At 51.6% G+C, this 18,555-nt stretch overlaps 1 pseudogene across 1 annotated transcript in view; it reads left to right on the forward strand.

Annotated features, from left to right (window-relative positions):
* Nucleotides 1-18,555, forward strand: part of LOC143297343 (myosin-IIIb-like) — a 117,566-nt pseudogene that overhangs the window by 84,081 nt on the left and 14,930 nt on the right. The window contains exons 27-28 of the transcript XR_013057255.1: nucleotides 5,989-6,106; nucleotides 9,443-9,490. The product of XR_013057255.1 is annotated as a myosin-IIIb-like (transcript). The remainder of the gene's footprint in view (nucleotides 1-5,988; nucleotides 6,107-9,442; nucleotides 9,491-18,555) is intronic.

Consider the following 18,555-nt stretch of genomic DNA (forward strand, 5'->3'; position numbering starts at 1 on the left):
TCTGTGTCTGTCTATCTGTCCTCTGTGTCTGTCTGTCTGTCTGTCCTCTGTGTCTGTCTGTCTGTCCTCTGTGTCTGTCTGTCTGTCCTCTGTGTCTGTCTGTCTGTCCTCTGTGTCTGTCTGTCTGTCCTCTGTGTCTGTCTGTCTGTCCGCTGTGTCTGTCTGTCTGTCTGTCTGTGTCTGTCTGTCCTCTGTGTCTGTCTGTCTGTCCTCTGTGTCTGTCTGTCTGTCCGCTGTGTCTGTCTGCCCTCTGTGTCTGTCTGTCTGTCCTCTGTGTCTGTCTGTCTGTCCTCTGTGTCTGTCTGTCTGTCTGTCTGTGTCTGTCTGTCCTCTGTGTCTGTCTGTCTGTCCTCTGTGTCTGTCTGTCTGTCCGCTGTGTCTGTCTGTCTGTCTGTCTGTGTCTGTCTGTCCTCTGTGTCTGTCTGTCTGTCCTCTGTGTCTGTCTGTCTGTCCGCTGTGTCTGTCTGTCTGTCTGTCTGTCCTCTGTGTTTGTCTGTCTGTCCTCTGTGTCTGTCTGTCCTCTGTGTCTGTCTGTCTGTCCTCTGTGTCTGTCTGTCTGTCCTCTGTGTCTGTCTGTCTGTCTGTCCTCTGTGTCTGTCTGTCCTCTGTGTCTGTCTGTCTGTCTGTCCGCTGTGTCTGTCTGTCTGTCCTCTGTGTCTGTCTGTCTGTCCTCTGTGTCTGTCTGTCTGTCTGTCTGTGTCTGTCTGTCTGTCCTCTGTGTCTGTCTGTCTGTCTGTCTGTGTCTGTCTGTCCTCTGTGTCTGTCTGTCTGTCCTCTGTGTCTGTCTGTCTGTCCGCTGTGTCTGTCTGTCTGTCTGTCTGTCTGTCCTCTGTGTCTGTCTGTCTGTCCGCTGTGTCTGTCTGTCTGTCCTCTGTGTCTGTCTGTCTGTCCGCTGTGTCTGTCTGTCTGTCCGTCTGTGTCTGTCTGTCTGTCCTCTGTGTCTGTCTGTCTGTCCGCTGTGTCTGTCTGTCTGTCCTCTGTGTCTGTCTGTCTGTCTGTCTGTGTCTGTCTGTCCTCTGTGTCTGTCTGTCTGTCCTCTGTGTCTGTCTGTCTGTCTGTCCTCTGTGTCTGTCTGTCTGTCCTCTGTGTCTGTCTGTCTGTCTGTCCTCTGTGTCTGTCTGTCTGTCCTCTGTGTCTGTCTGTCTGTCCGCTGTGTCTGTCTGTCTGTCTGTCTGTCCTCTGTGTCTGTCTGTCTGTCCTCTGTGTCTGTCTGTCTGTCTGTCTGTGTCTGTCTGTCCTCTGTGTCTGTCTGTCTGTCCTCTGTGTCTGTCTGTCTGTCTGTCCTCTGTGTCTGTCTGTCTGTCCTCTGTGTCTGTCTGTCCTCTATGTCTGTCTGTCCTCTGTGTCTGTCTGTCCTCTGTGTCTGTCTGTCAGTCCTCTGTGTCTGTCTGTCCTCTGTGTCTGTCTGTCTGTCCTCTGTGTCTGTCTGTCCTCTGTGTCTGTCTGTCTGTCCTCTGTGTCTGTCTGTCCTCTGTGTCTGTCTGTCAGTCCTCTGTGTCTGTCTGTCTGTCCTCTGTGTCTGTCTGTCCTCTGTGTCTGTCTGTCCTCTGTGTCTGTCTGTCTGTCCTCTGTGTCTGTCTGTCAGTCCTCTGTGTCTGTCTGTCCTCTGTGTCTGTCTGTCTGTCCTCTGTGTCTGTCTGTCCTCTGTGTCTGTCTGTCTGTCCTCTGTGTCTGTCTGTCTGTCCTCTGTGTCTGTCAGTCCTCTGTGTCTGTCTGTCTGTCCTCTGTGTCTGTCTGTCTGTCCTCTGTGTCTGTCAGTCCTCTGTGTCTGTCTGTCTGTCCTCTGTGTCTGTCTGTCTGTCCTCTGTGTCTGTCAGTCCTCTGTGTCTGTCTGTCAGTCCTCTGTGTCTGTCTGTCCTCTGTGTCTGTCTGTCTGTCCTCTGTGTCTGTCTGTCCTCTGTGTCTGTCTGTCTGTCCTCTGTGTCTGTCTGTCTGTCCTCTGTGTCTGTCAGTCCTCTGTGTCTGTCTGTCTGTCCTCTGTGTCTGTCTGTCCTCTGTGTCTGTCTGTCTGTCCTCTGTGTCTGTCTGTCTGTCTGTCCTCTGTGTCTGTCTGTCTGTCCTCTGTGTCTGTCTGTCCTCTGTGTCTGTCTGTCTGTCCTCTGTGTCTGTCAGTCCTCTGTGTCTGTCTGTCAGTCCTCTGTGTCTGTCTGTCCTCTGTGTCTGTCTGTCTGTCCTCTGTGTCTGTCTGTCTGTCCTCTGTGTCTGTCTGTCTGTCCTCTGTGTCTGTCTGTCCTCTGTGTCTGTCTGTCTGTCCTTTGTGTCTGTCTGTCTGTCCTCTGTGTCTGTCTGTCTGTCCTCTGTGTCTGTCTGTCTGTCCTCTGTGTCTGTCTGTCCTCTGTGTCTGTCTGTCAGTCCTCTGTGTCTGTCAGTCCTCTGTGTCTGTCTGTCTGTCCTCTGTGTCTGTCTGTCCTCTGTGTCTGTCTGTCTGTCCTCTGTGTCTGTCTGTCTGTCCTCTGTGTCTGTCTGTCTGTCCTCTGTGTCTGTCTGTCCTCTGTGTCTGTCTATCTGTCCTCTGTGTCTGTCTGTCTGTCCTCTGTGTCTATCTGTCCTCTGTGTCTGTCTGTCTGTCCTCTGTGTCTGTCTGTCTGTCCTCTGTCTGTCTGTCTGTCCTCTGTGTCTGTCTATCTGTCCTCTGTGTCTGTCTGTCTGTCCTCTGTGTCTGTCTGTCTGTCCTCTGTGTCTGTCTGTCTGTCCTCTGTGTCTGTCAGTCCTCTGTGTCTGTCTGTCTGTCCTCTGTGTCTGTCTGTCTGTCCTCTGTGTCTGTCTGTCAGTCCTCTGTGTCTGTCTGTCTGTCCTCTGTGTCTGTCTGTCCTCTCTGTCTGTCTGTCCTCTGTGTCTGTCTGTCTGTCCTCTGTGTCTGTCTGTCTGTCCTCTGTGTCTGTCTGTCTGTCCTCTGTGTCTGTCTGTCTGTCCTCTGTGTCTGTCTGTCTGTCCTCTGTGTCTGTCTGTCCTCTGTGTCTGTCTGTCTGTCCTCTGTGTCTGTCTGTCTGTCCTCTGTGTCTGTCTGTCCTCTGTGTCTGTCAGTCCTCTGTGTCTGTCTGTCTGTCCTCTGTGTCTGTCTGTCTGTCCTCTGTGTCTGTCAGTCCTCTGTGTCTGTCTATCTGTCCTCTGTGTCTGTCTGTCTGTCCTCTGTGTCTGTCTGTCCTCTGTGTCTGTCTGTCTGTCCTCTGTGTCTGTCTGTCTGTCCTCTGTGTCTGTCTGTCAGTCCTCTGTGTCTGTCTGTCTGTCCTCTGTGTCTGTCTGTCCTCTGTGTCTGTCAGTCCTCTGTGTCTGTCTGTCTGTCCTCTGTGTCTGTCTGTCTGTCCTCTGTGTCTGTCTGTCTGTCCGCTGTGTCTGTCTGTCTGTCCTCTGTGTCTGTCTATCTGTCCTCTGTGTCTGTCTGTCTGTCCTCTGTGTCTGTCTGTCTGTCCTCTGTGTCTGTCTGTCTGTCCTCTGTGTCTGTCTGTCCTCTGTGTCTGTCTGTCTGTCCTCTGTGTCTGTCTGTCCTCTGTGTCTGTCTGTCCTCTGTGTCTGTCTGTCTGTCCTCTGTGTCTGTCTGTCCTCTGTGTCTGTCTGTCAGTCCTCTGTGTCTGTCTGTCCTCTGTGTCTGTCTGTCTGTCCTCTGTGTCTGTCTGTCCTCTGTGTCTGTCTGTCTGTCCTCTGTGTCTGTCTGTCTGTCCGCTGTGTCTATCTGTCCTCTGTGTCTGTCTGTCTGTCCTCTGTGTCTGTCTGTCTGTCCGCTGTGTCTGTCTGTCTGTCTGTCCTCTGTGTCTGTCTGTCTGTCCTCTGTGTCTGTCTGTCTGTCCTCTGTGTCTGTCTGTCCTCTGTGTCTGTCAGTCCTCTGTGTCTGTCTGTCTGTCCTCTGTGTCTGTCTGTCTGTCCTCTGTGTCTGTCTGTCCTCTGTGTCTGTCTGTCTGTCCTCTGTGTCTGTCTGTCCTCTGTGTCTGTCTGTCTGTCTGTCCTCTGTGTCTGTCTGTCCTCTGTGTCTGTCTGTCTGTCCTCTGTGTCTGTCTGTCTGTCCTCTGTGTCTGTCTGTCTGTCCTCTGTGTCTGTCTGTCTGTCTGTCCTCTGTGTCTGTCTGTCTGTCCTCTGTGTCTGTCTGTCTGTCTGTCCTCTGTGTCTGTCTGTCCTCTGTGTCTGTCTGTCTGTCCTCTGTGTCTGTCTGTCTGTCCTCTGTGTCTGTGTGTCTGTCCTCTGTGTCTGTCTGTCTGTCTGTCCTCTGTGTCTGTGTGTCTGTCCTCTGTGTCTGTCTGTCTGTCCTCTGTGTCTGTCTGTCTGTTGTTTGTCTGTCTGTCTGTTGTCTGTCTGTCCTCTGTGTCTGTCTGTCTGTCCTCTGTGTCTGTCTGTCTGTCTGTCCTCTGTGTCTGTCTGTCTGTCCGCTGTGTCTGTCTGTCTGTCCTCTGTGTCTGTCTGTCTGTCCTCTGTCTCTTTGTTCACTTGGTTCTAGATTCCTGTCTTTGTTTGTCACTTAGCTGCAGCCTGTACTTCGTTATTGGAAGCGAGTTGTGGCTTCCACAATATAGCATAGTTTATAGGTGGGTATCGGAAACACACATCCTTTAGTTGGTTGAAGACGTGTGCATGTGCATGTGCGTGTACACCCCTCATGTGAACGAACATGCATACATAGATACATAGATACACAGATACATAAGTGGCTATTTCTTTTCCTTCGTCCATCATGTATTGATGATTTATAACCTATACCTATATACTGTTTTGATAATGATTTCTTCTTCTATTCTTTCTCGTTGCTTTCTCTTTTTATTCTTTTATTTTAGATTTCCACCTTTTTTTTTTGGAGGGCTTTAAAAACATGCAATAACAAAAAAACACTTCGTCGTTTTTCTGTCTCTCCATTGCGGTCAGAAAAATTCAATCAATCAAATTCAAGTGGGATCCTTTTCTACATGGCATAGTGTACGATCATTATTCGGGTGAGACGATAAACCATCATTCGGATGAGACAATAAACCATCATTCGGGTGAGACAATAAACCATCGTTCGGGTGAGACAATAAACCATCATTCGGGTGAAACAATAAACCATCATTCGGATGAGACAAATCAAGTGTGCAGCAAGCGCTAAGACACATTTAAAAAACAACAACAACAACATGGCAACGAGAGTGTTGTCCTCTGGCACAATTCTGTAGAAGAAACCCACTCTCATGGTACACGAATGCACTCACTGCCAGACCAAGCGCGTTGGGTTATGCTGCTGGTCAGGCATCTACTTTGCAAAATGTGGTGAAGGGTATATTGATTTTTGTGAACGTAGTGACGCCCCATTGAGAATCTGAAGTCACATGGCTACACTAACGGCGTGAAGACAAGGTTTTTTAATTTATTTATTTATTTATTTTTTTTAGTCATTCTGACACAAAAACCTGTCCTCCTCACAGGAACGAAATACAGGCACATGGGAAGTAATAATCCTGAATCTCTCGGAAGTTTTTTTTACTATAGTTACCTCCCTTGCACTGAGTGGCAACAAGGCGATGTTTTCTCTCACAGGGAACTAAGTGACCGACCAGCTAAAGAAGAAGAAGAACAACAGCACACATACTGGCTGACTGACTGAAACCATTTATTGTCAGATTAACTTCTTGTTGTACTGACATTTTCGCAATCAATTGAATAAATATTAACTGAGCAACACAAAGAAATTCTAATTTGAGAAGGAAAACATCAACAACAACAACAACAACAACAAAATCAAACCAATGATAAGAATTTTAAAAGAACATATTTAACAAATCAATTTTACCGAATTTCATTACTTTCAATATCTCAAAAAATGTTTTAACATTCTCACATACGTGTATCCCTCACCAACTCCCTACATACACCCATCCATGCATGCACACAGACGCCCCATTCAAATTCTCCTACTTCATTCCCCTACCACAAGTACATTTGTATAGTCACCCACGTGCACAATCTCTCTCTGTCTCTCTCTTTCTCACACGGAGTCCTAAGAGCAGAGCAATGTGTGGTTCCTAACAGAGACAAGGACCGGTGCCGCCACTACATGATCGACCAGCTGAAGAACGGCAAGTTCATCATCATCGGGGAGTCCAAGGTGCACCGGACCCTGCACGACATGGTTCACCACCACAAGAAGGTGGGCCACACTGCACTGCTGCTGTTCTGCTACGGCTACTGTAGCAACTACAGCACCATCAACAACTACAGCACCAACAACAACTACACCACCAACAACAACTACACCAATAACAACAATAGCAGCAGCAGCCACTGACAACAACAACAACAACAACAACATGAGCAGCAACACCAACGATCAAACACAGACAGTGCACGCACGCACACACACACGCCATACAATCCCCAGTTATGTTCGACGGGTTGGCATTTACTAAAAGCTTCACACGTGTGTTTGACATCAAGTTTAGTGGACAGGTGTAATAGTGTTGGACACCAACAGCAGCAAAACGACAACACACACACACACACACACACACACATCACAGCGCGCGCGCACACGTATACTTTCGTCCAATGTCACTCTTTGTGATCAGACTTAAAATAGATGAACATTTCATTATTTCATTACTTACTGTTTATGCATGTTATTTCATACAAGTCATAATATGGTTCATCAGCCGTCATGATAAAATTGAAGTGCAACGTTGTGAGCACAGTATAAGCTTTAAGCTTGTTGATGCTCTTTTGTCATTCAATGCATTGTAATCATGTGTATTGTTGAATAATTAAAGTTTATTTAAACCAGATGAACAACATCAGCACACACACACACACACACACACACACATACACACACACACACACACACACACACACACACACACACACACACACACACACACACACGCGATGTCTTCGTCCTCCTTTCTCTCACCCACAAATCTGTCCATGCTTCCTCCTTTCCCCGTTCCTTCCTCTACCCCCTCCCCCACCCCCTTCAGACCCCCATCCACCCCCCACCCCCTTCAGACCCCCCCCTTCTCACTGCCCCCATCCCCCCCCCCTTCAGACCCCCCCCCCTTCTCACTGCCCCCATCCACCCCCACCCCCTTCAGACCCCCCCCTTCTCACTGCCCCCATCCACACCCCACCCCCTTCAGTCCCCCCCCACTCTTCAGACCCCCCCCCCTTCAGACCCCCCCCTTCTCACTGCCCCCATCCACCCCCCACCCCCTTCAGACCCCCCCCCTTCTCACTGCCCCATCCACCCCCCCCCCCTTCAGACCCCACCCCCCTTCTCACTGCCCCCATCCACCCCCCACCCCCTTCAGACCCCCCCCCTTCAGACCCCCCCCTTCTCACTGCCCCCATCCACCCCCCACCCCCTTCAGTCCCCCCCCACTCTTCAGACCCCCCCCCTTCAGACCCCCCCCTTCTCACTGCCCCCATCCACCCCCCACCCCCTTCAGACCCCCCCCCCTTCTCACTGCCCCCATCCACCCCCCACCCCCTTCAGACCCCCCCCTTATCACTGCCCCCATCCACCCCCCCACCCCCTTCAGAACCCCACCCCCCTTCTCACTGCCCCCATCCACCCCCCCACCCCCTTCAGACCCCCCCCTTATCACTGCCCCCATCCACCCCCCCACCCCCTTCAGACCACCCCCACCCCCTTCAGAACCCCCCCCCCTTCTCACTGCCCCCATCCACCCCCCACCCCCTTCAGACCCCTCCCCCCTTCTCACTGCCCCCATCCACCCCCCACCCCCTTCAGACCCCCCTCCCCCCTTCTCACTGCTCCCATCCACCCCCACCCCCTTCAGACCCCCCCCTTCTCACTGCCCCCATCCACCCCCCACCCCCTTCAGACCCCCCCCTTCTCACTGCCCCCATCCACCCCCCACCCCCTTCAGACCCCCCCCCCCTTCTCACTGCTCCCATCCACCCCCACCCCCTTCAGACCCCCCCTTCTCACTGCCCCCATCCACCCCCCACCCCCTTCAGACCCCCCCCTTATCACTGCCCCCATCCACCCCCCCACCCCCTTCAGAACCCCACCCCCCTTCTCACTGCCCCCATCCACCCCCCCACCCCCTTTAGAACCCCCCCCTCACTGCCCCCATCCACCCCCCACCCCCTTCAGACCACCCCCACCCCCTTCAGAACCCCCCCCCCTTCTCACTGCCCCCATCCACCCCCCACCCCCTTCAGACCCCCCTCCCCCCTTCTCACTGCTCCCATCCACCCCCCCCCTTCAGACCCCCCCCCCTCTTCTCACTGCCCCCATCCACCCCCCACCCGCTTCAGACCCCCCCCCCCCACCCTTCTCATTGCCCACATTCCCATCCACCCGCACCCTTCATTGCAAGCTTCCATCCCAACGTGAATAAATCATTCACATTCATCCCCCAAAAAACAAAACAAAATTCCATCCCAGCGTGAATAAATAAATCATATTCACCCCCACAAAACAAAAAATCGTTCCATCCCAACGTGAATAAATCATTCATATTCACCCCCCAAAAAAAACTGTCCATCCCAATGATAACCAGTCAATCAGATTCAACCCAAAAAACTGTCCGTCCCAATGATAACCAGTCAATCAGATTCACCCCCCAAAAAACTGTCCGTCCCAATGATAACCAGTCAATCAGATTCACCCCCCAAAAAAAACTGTCCGTCCCAATGATAACCAGTCAATCAGATTCAACCCAAAAAACTGTCCGTCCCAATGATAACCAGTCAATCAGATTCACCCCCCAAAAAACTGTCCGTCCCAATGATAACCAGTCAATCAGATTCACCCCAAAAAACTGTCCGTCCCAATGATAACCAGTCAATCAGATTCAACCCAAAAAACTGTCCGTCCCAATGATAACCAGTCAATCAGATTCACCCCCCAAAAAACTGTCCATCCCAATGATAACCAGTCAATCAGATTCAACCCAAAAAACTGTCCATCCCAATGATAACCAGTCAATCAGATTCACCCCAAAAAACTGTCCGTCCCAATGATAACCAGTCAATCAGATTCAACCCAAAAAACTGTCCGTCCCAATGATAACCAGGCAATCAGATTCAACCCAAAAACCGTTTCATACCAACGCGAATCGGTCATTTAGATTCACCCCAAACTCTGATTTTCATGAGAATGCCAAGTGTGTTGAGTCACTGACATAAACACTGCCAACCCTCTTCAGAATCCTACCCTCATAAAGGCACACAGTTTCTCTGTTAATTCACTAACTGTTAATTAATTAATCTGTTGTCTTTCTCACATTGGTTGCCTCACGTTGGCCTGACTAAGCGCGTTGGGTTTCGCTGCTGGTCAGGCCTCTCCTTGGCAGATGTGGTGTAGCGTATATGGATTTGATCGAACTCATTGACGCCTCCTTGAGCTACTGATACTGATGCTGGCATCTGTATCACGAATATCACTGCACAGAATATCAATGCCTTTCCTGTCTATATCATAGGACAGTGTTGAGAAAGAGAATTGTTTTTTGTCCAGGTGAAGATTTCCAACTGGGACGGGTTTCTGACGGTGCCCTGTGGGCAGGTAAGCTAAAAGGTGTTGTTGTTGACTTCTGTATGGCGTGGTTTAAAGTCAACCCGGAAATTAGCAAGAAAATGAGGAAACGAAACTGTACGTTAGCATATTTCATGTGGTGTTTATATGTCTTTTTTTTCCCCCTTCCTGTCACAGTCGAATCTTCGAATTGTAATGGGAAAAAAAGGACGTCGATGATGATACTACTACTACTACTACTACTACTACTACTACTACTACTACCAATGATGATGATGATTATGTTGATGATGATGACAATCACACTAGTAATAGTCATGATGATGATAATAATCATCATCATACAGTTGCTATTACTTCCGCTACTGATAATGTAACTGCTATTTTTGGTGTCATATACTGTACCATGTCAAACTGATGCAAACTAGGCCTATTGGTTTGCTCTGCTTGGCCAAATTTCGCGCGGCTAACAGTGAAAAGATGGGCCCACCGCTCTCAGCCAATCAAACGCCTCTAAAAACTATAAGCGCTTAATCATTCCTTTGGCCAAGGCTCTCCACGCCATCTTGTCAGGTTTACGCTCTGTCTCGTCTTACGCTTTTTTCGGCTGTTCAGCGTATCCTTTTGGCCTTATTTTGTTGCATGCGGCTTGTGTTTATTGTATTCTTACATTCTGTGTACTCGATTCGACTCGGCACCCTCGATTCGTTCGATTTTTTCTGCCTCTAAGTCGATCCTGTCTTTCCTTTCTCTGTTGGGGGTCGGATTTTCGCTGGGTGCCTAAGCGCGGGTTCCATGCCTCGTGTGCCATACCACGAAGGCAGGGAATCATGATGCTGGGATTGAGACTCGGTAAGAGACTCTCCCAGGCCCGGAGCTCATGATTCCTCCCGATACGGACCGCGGCGATGCGTCGTTAGACGCTGATCGCGGAGGCGACGTTCGTACCAGTAAAACGGTCATGAAGGGGACCGGGGGGAAAGAGGTACGAGCGTCGCCTCCCGAGGTGTCCCAGCGCGAGGCAGGGAGAGGGGGGAATGGCAAGTCATCTCCGTGCTGTGGGGACTCGCAGCTAGGCGCGGACTCCCGAGGGGAGGCCGCGCCCGGCCATTACCCGGGTCCCCACTCGGAGACGGCCCTCACGTGCCCCATTGTTGTTCCCCCTCCTCCCTTCTCTGTCGACCCCCCTCCCCCACCTCCTTTTGGGGGGGGAGAAAAATTTGGTTCCGGGGGGGGATCTCTACTTTGCCCACCCCGGGCCAAGCCACCCCAGTCTCCCCACGGGAGGGGATTCGGGGCGCGTGGCAACCTGCTCTGCAGGTCTTCCCGCTATCCGGCCGGTCTCCCCTGCTGGGGGAGGCCCGTGCGTGTCAGGCGGTTCCGGGCAGTCAGCCCGCTCGTCTTCGGGCGGGACTGACACCCAAGTCGGACCTGACCTCCCTCCGACTTGGCCAGGTTGTTCCCTTCATGGAGGTCAATGCACCAGTGACCCTTGGGGTTTGGGTCACAGTATGGCTGGTGCCCACGGGTAGTTACCCCCATTCTACCCGTACTGGGGCGCATCTAGGATGCACACTGGGTTGCTGGGAGCACCAAGGGCCAGCCCCTTGTCCGCTCCCCACCGGACCCAACCCAGCACATCTCACAGGGTGACACACACAGCCCCGACAAGTGGGATCGACTTCTTGTCGGTCAGGTCGAGTTCCTCGACCAATATTGCCACTCTGTCCACAAATCGGGCCTTTGTCAACCCACAGGTGACCACCACGGTCACAACGGCCTCCTTGTCAGGACCGACGGCTGCTCAGGGGCCCTACTCGGCCCGGCGGAGCCGGCAGTCCCCACCTGCCCAGCCCTCGGTCCTACAGTGAGATGAGTGGGTGTTTGTCCCCACACAGCACTCGTGGGTCACTCTTGCATCCAGGGACGCCCTCTCTGAAAAGGTGTGGCACCCACCATCCCAAGCATGGTTGGACCTACGGTCCACACGCTCCCCACCCGCTTCAGGTGTCAAGGACATAACAGTGGCGGCCATGGTCCCGGCTCGGGATCGTCCCAGCTCATCCCGATGGGCTGACCACAGCTCACAGGACGCCCCAGTGGGTACATCCACTTGGGATGGCACCCAGCAGGGGATGGACTGCGAACAAGAGTGGGAGCCCCTGTCTTCGGATGAGGACGAACAAGCAGATGAGCACTCTTCGCCCACATCCCAGGGGGGACAGATTGAGCCCTTGCCTCCCTAGGGACCAGCCTGAACCAAACCCGGACTTTGCCGAGCTCGAACTGACCCTCCCCAATAGGGCCACGTATGCCGAAGCAGTCCCTCAGGCTACTTTGTTACCTTTGACCCTCCTTACGCCATGTGACTCTAACTCCAGAACCACAAGGCAACTCAGAGTGCCAGAAATGGTGCAGGTATGGCTTATTAAGTCAGCCCGCACTGTCAGGGGTGCTGCTTCCATCCCTCCTCTAGGCAGGGAGTCCCTCTCTGCCCCGGGCGCCTTTTCCCCGGGAAAGTTTCTTAAAGATTCCTACAAGGGAGGGTTGTGGTCCTGGTACACGCAGGACCACCCTGCCTACAGCGGAGCAGAGCCCTCCGCACAGGACAGGATGTTGGTCTCACAGCGCACCACCTTCCCCACTTCAGCTAACCTATCCTTTAAAACGTTAGCAGAGTGGGACAAATTGGCCCGCCGCTGCCCCCTCGAGGTTTCCACGGCGTACACCTTCGACACGTTCCTTCACAGGGCCAATGACCTGTGCGAACAGTGTCCAGTTAATCAGGACAAGGGGTCTCCTTCCTCTGTCCCGCCGGGCCTCTTCACCGACCAGAGGTTACACGCTTTTGGCAATAGGGTAGCATCTGGTCTCACGGCAGCTGCAGACACAGCTACCAGCCTTCACTTCAATACTGTGCTAGCGCGGCGTGATGCCATTTTCAGCCTCTCTAACATTCCTGTGGAGGAGAGGGCTGCCCTGCGGTCCATCCCAGCACAGCAGCACTCCCTCTTCGGCCAGTTCCCGCTCCATTTTGTCAGCCACAGGGCAGAGACAAACAGGGAGGTGGCCTCATATTTGGCCCACACCTCTCATGGGCTCCAGGGTTCTATGCCATTGAAGAGACTGGCCACCAGGGCCCCTCCATATACCACGCCGCCTGTCAAGGCAGCGTGTGCCGAATCAGTGGCAGAGGAATAAACCACCTTAGGTCTGTCCAAGCCGACCGGCCATGCCCAAGGCCAGAAGGCAGCACCCCCAATGACTGGGCCCCGATTCAGCACCGCCAGTCGTTCAGCCCCTCCAAGTAGGAAACTTGTCCCGGCATGCACATCAGTGGTGTGCTCTGGGACTCAACGACGGGATTATGTCGGTGCTAGAGTCGGGGTACATGCTGTCTTGGGTGGAGGATCTCCCCCCTCTAAAGATCCACTCTTCCTCCTTAGGTGCCCAGCTCAACGGAGCAGGAGAACGTCCTAGAAAAAGAGATATCGCACCCACTCCTCATGGGGCTATATCTCAACTCTCGGACCCGGGCCCCGGTTTTTACGGCTGGTTGTTGGTGATTCCAAAGGTCTCGGGAGGGTGGAGACCAGTTTTGGACTTGTCCCCCCTCAACAAATTCCTCCCCAAAATCAAACTCAAGATGGACACACAGGCACAGATTCGGGAGACCATCCAACAAGGTGATTGGCCTACCTCTATCGATCTGGAAGATGCTTATTTTCATATACTCATCCATTCGGCATCCCGTCGGTACCTGAGGTTCGTGTGGAGGGACAAGGGGATCCAGTTCCCGGCCCTCCCATTTGGTCTGTCCCTTGCCCCTTTCCTGTCTACCAAGGTGGTGCGGGAATTGGTGTCCATCGTCCGCTCGGAATCCATTTGTCTCTGTGTGTACCTGGACGACTTGCTTATCCTGGCCCAGTCGCAGGCCCGGTGCCTGAGTCATACGGCCAGACTTCTAGACCTTTGCTCCCAACTGGGCTTCCTCATGGACCAGCAGATATGCGATCTGTCCCCATGTCAGTCCTTCGACTTCTTAGGGATGAGATTCGACATGCGGTCTATGATAGTCTCTCTGGCGCCAGATCACTGGTACCGTCTGGCAGGCCTCCTCAGCCACTGGCGCCACTCCTCCCAAGATACAGCGCAGACACTTTCTTCCCTCTTGGTCATGATGGAGTCCACGGCACCTCTCATTCCCCTGGACAGGGTTCTCAAGCGCCCTCTCCAGAGGGTACTGAGGTTACGCCAGTCCCAGAGCACTCAGCCATGGGATACCCAGATATGTCTGGGCGAGTGGTTCCTCGAGGTGACATCAGAGTGGTTAATCACCCCCTTTGGACACAGGGGGTGCCCTTAGCCCCACCTACTCTTCAGGTGGCACTCTTCACAGACGCCTCCTCCCTGGGCTGGGGAGCCCACATGGACTCACTCTATGCAGCAGGGACTTGGTCCCCGGAGGAGCGCCTATGCCACATCAATGTTCTGGAACTGGAGGCAGTTCGCAGGACTCTCCTGCACTTCATGGGGGAGGCCACTGGCAAGACCATCCGCTTGTTCACGGACAAGACGACGGTCGCATGTTATGTGAACAAATGGGGGGAGCGCACTCGGCAGACCTCTCAATGCGGACTGAGGCTCTCCTCCGTTTGGTGCCACAGCAAGGGCATTGCACTTTCAGCGAGACACTGAGCAGGAAAAACCAACTTCTTGGCAGATGCTCTTAGCAGGCCCAAGAGTGTCATGCGCACAGAGTGTACCCTGGACAAGGACAGCCTTCAGGGGGTGTGGGAACAGTGGTTTCGGCCGATGGTGGACCTTGTTCAACAAGAGACTTCCCACTTCCGTGTCTTCGGTTGCCGACCCAGAAGCGTGGGCAGTGGATGCTCTCTCTCTAGATTGGAGCAGTCTGATTGCCTCCGCGTTTCCTCCCTTTCCAATTCTGTCCAAGGTGATACGGAAAGACAAATGGAACACCCGCAGCCGATCCTCATTGCGCCGAAATGGCCAGCCCAGACCTGGTTTCCGGACCTTCAGTCCCTGACACATGTTCCCACCCCTGGAACTTGAAACCAAATCTCATCTGCTGAGGCAGCCTCACTCGGGCACTCCGCATTCCAATCCTCAACTGCTCCACCAGCACGCATGGCTGCTGTGCGGTCGGAACTGTCAGCATCACCATTGAAGTCCTCGACCCCTCGGTCGGCCTCTGTGTCGGCTGTGCTGACCCAGGGGTCTGCCTCCTCTGACCTCCTCTCCATAGTCACCAGAGCAAGGAGGCAGGGAATGGAGACTTTGTATGACTTTCGCTGGAAGATATGGTTGCGGTGGTGTACAGCTCAGGGCATTACCCCTACGAACCTTACGAGCATGCAGCTGGCCAACTTTCTGGCTCTCTGCTCCTCGGTTCATCCTGTCTGCTAGTTCTGTGCGAGGGTACAGGTCTGCCTTCTGTACCACAATGCAAACAACTAGGTGGTTCCGCCTTTGAAGTGGATTGCCTGCTCAGAGAGGTGGCTAGGGGTGCCCCTCTGAAGGAAGCTAGAGACCCCAGAAGAGTGCCCCTCTGGGACTTGTTCCTGGTGCTGGATTTCATTCGAAAACAGCCCTTCCTACCATTGGGGACTATTCCTGTTGACATCCTCACCCTCAAGACCACTTTCCTTCTGTGGCTGGCCACAGGCAGTCGTAGAAGTGCGCTGCACGGGCTTAGTGAAATGCCACAAGATCTGGCCTTCCACAGAGATGGTTCCATCACTATTCGTTTCCTTCCAGAGTTTCTGGCTAAGAACCAAGACCCTGAGGTTCCTTCCCCCTCTCCGAGGGTCAGACCTTTGTCTGATATCCTTGCCCAAGATGATGAGGATAGGCACCTGTCCTGTTCGGTGTCTCAAATATTATTGGGATAGGTCTCGCCATAGGCGTTCTTCTCAGAGGGGTCTGCTCATCTCCCTCAATGAGAATTACAAGAAAGACATCGCTGCAGGCACCATTTCCCGCCAGGTTTCCCAAGTCATTCGTAGAGCCTACTCTCATGCACACAGGGATATCAGCTGTCTTCATCCCAGGGCACACGAAGTGCGGGCCATAGCTACTTCGGCTGCCTTCCAGCACTCAGTGCCAACGCAGCATGTCTTGGAGGCAGCCTTCTGGCCGTCTGAGAATCCCTTCATCAACTTCTACCTCAGGAATTTCCGTATGACCAGGGCTGACGGTTCCAAGGGGATTTCCTTTGTCGCGGCTAACACTGCCGTCTCAGTTACAAGGGCTCCCCATATGAACCAGTAGGCGTTGCCCGCCTCCATTTGCTTTAAATTCTGCATCAGTTTGACATGGTACAGTATATGACACCAAAAGGAGGAGTTTGTATTATACTCCATGTTTGGTGTTAAATATACTTACCATGTCAAACTCGAATGCCCGCCCGTCCGTCCCCGCGTCTCCGCCGTGGTTCTCATGGGGCATTTTTGTTCATGGCCACGGAATGATTAAGCGCTTATAGTTTTTAGAGGCGTTTGATTGGCTGAGAGCGGTGGGCCCATCTTTTCACTGTTAGCCGCGCGAAATTTGGCCAAGCAGAGCAAACCAATAGGCCTAGTTTGCATCAGTTTGACATGGTAAGTATATTTAACACCAAACATGGAGTATAATACAAACTCCTCCTACTTCTACTAATAATGGTACAAGTAACAATAACGACCTTGCTCAAAGTCAATACCAAACAACAACAACAACAACAACAACTACTACTACTACTACTACTACTACTACTACTACTGCTACTGCTGCTACAACTCCTCCTACTGCTACTCATACAATTACTACATCTGATACTGCTACTGCAACAACTACTTTTGCGGCTGCTGCTACTGCTACTTCTACTACTACGACAACAACAACTACTACAACATCAACTGCTTCTATCACTGCAGCTGCTGGTAAAAAAAATGACTGGTGGTATAAACAGCAAAATGCAAACAGCATTATTCCCGTCAACACGTCGACCATCAGTGTGTCACTGATGCAAGCTGGCAAATCCACAAAGTAAACAAGACGAAAAAAAGAAAATAAACAACCCCCCCCCCCCCCTCCCCAATAAACAAAACCACCACCTTTACAATCTTGTGGTAATCTCATTTACAATCCTGTGGTAATCTCATTTACAATCCTGTGGTAATCTCATTTACAGAATCTCTTACAATCCTGTGGTTATCTCATTTACAATCCTGTGGTAATCTCATTTACAGAATCTCTTACAATCCTGTGGTTATCTCATTTACAATCCTGTGGTAATCTCATTTACAATCCTGTGGAAATCTCATGTACAATCCTGTGGTAATCTCATTCACATATCTTACAATCCTGTGGTAATCTCATTTACAATCCTGTGGTAATCTCATTTACAGAAACTCTTACAATCCTGTGGTTATCTCATTTACAATCCTGTGGTATTCACATTTACATAATTTCATTTACGTCCTGTGGTAATCTCATTCACAGAATCTCATTTCCAATCCTGTGGTAATCTCATTCACAATCCTGTGGTAATCTCATTTACAATATACAATCCTGTGGTAGTCTCATTTACAATACACAATCCTGTGGTAATCTCATTTCCAATCCTGTGGTAATCACATTCACAATCCTGTGATAATCTGATTCACAATCCTGTGGTAATCTCATTACGGTTTCTGTGATAGTTTTAGCACTGACCAGGCGGTCACCATTGTGTACTGACCTTTTTTTTTCTTTCTTTTCTTTCTGTGGCCTGGTCATGAAGGAACGCACGGTAAGATGGATTTGTGAACCAGTGCACGTGCTGCACATCACCAAGCTTTTGGTCCCCTCCCTGCACACACCCCACACTTCTCCCCCCTCCCTACACCCTGACACACACACCCACTCACTGACACACACACACACCCACTCACCCACTCACTGATACACACCCACCCAATGACATACGCCCACTCATTGACACACGCCCACTCACTGACACCCACACACTCACTGACACACGCCCACTCATTGACACACGCCCACTCATTGACACACGCCCACTCACTGACACACAACCACTCACTGACACACAACCACTCACTGACACCCACACACTCACTGACACACACCCACTCACTGACACCCACACACTCACTGACACACGCCCACTCACTGACACACGCACACACACACTGACACCCACACACTCATTGACACACGCCCACTCACTGACACACGCCCACTCACTGACACCCACCCACTCACAGACACCCACCCACTCACTGACACCCACCCACTCACTGACACACGCCCACTCATTGACACACGCCAACTCACTGACTCACGCCCAGTCACTGACACACAACCACTCACAGACACCCACCCACTCACTGACACCCACCCACTCACTGATGCACACTGACACACACCCACTCACTGACACACAACCACTCATTGACACACACTCACTCACTGACACACACCCACTCATTGACACACACTCACTCACTGACACACACCCACTCTCTGACACACACTGACACCCACCCACTCACTGACACACACACACATACACTCACTGACTCACTAACACCCACCCACCCTACCCCACACCCAACTTTCCTCCCCCCCCCCCGCCCCCCCGCCCCCCTCCTCTTTTCGTTGTGTGCTTTTACCTTTCGTTTTTTCTTGTGTGTGAGTGTAGTTTGTTTGTTTGTTTGTTTTGTTGACTCACTTGTGTAAACAAAGTGAGTCTATGTTTTAACCCGGTGTTCGGTTGTCTGTGTGTGTGTGTGTGTGTGTGTGTGTGTGTGTGTGGTAAACTTTAACATTGACATTTTCTCTGCAAATACTTTGTCAGTTGACACCAAATTAGGCATAAAAATAGGAAAAATTCAGTTCTTTCCAGTCACCTTGTTTAAAACAATATTGCACCTCTGGGATAGGCACCAAAAAATTAAAAAAATGAAGCCTAATTATATGCAAACTGCATTTACTGTTATATTTATATTTTTTGTATTCTCTAAACTTGGCACTTTGATCTGATATTCTGACCTAACAATAAGAGCAGTCATTATTATCATTCTTTT

The sequence above is a fragment of the Babylonia areolata genome, chromosome 22, assembly GCF_041734735.1.
Source record: "Babylonia areolata isolate BAREFJ2019XMU chromosome 22, ASM4173473v1, whole genome shotgun sequence".
In the NCBI taxonomy this organism is placed as follows: Eukaryota; Metazoa; Mollusca; class Gastropoda; order Neogastropoda; family Buccinidae; genus Babylonia; species Babylonia areolata.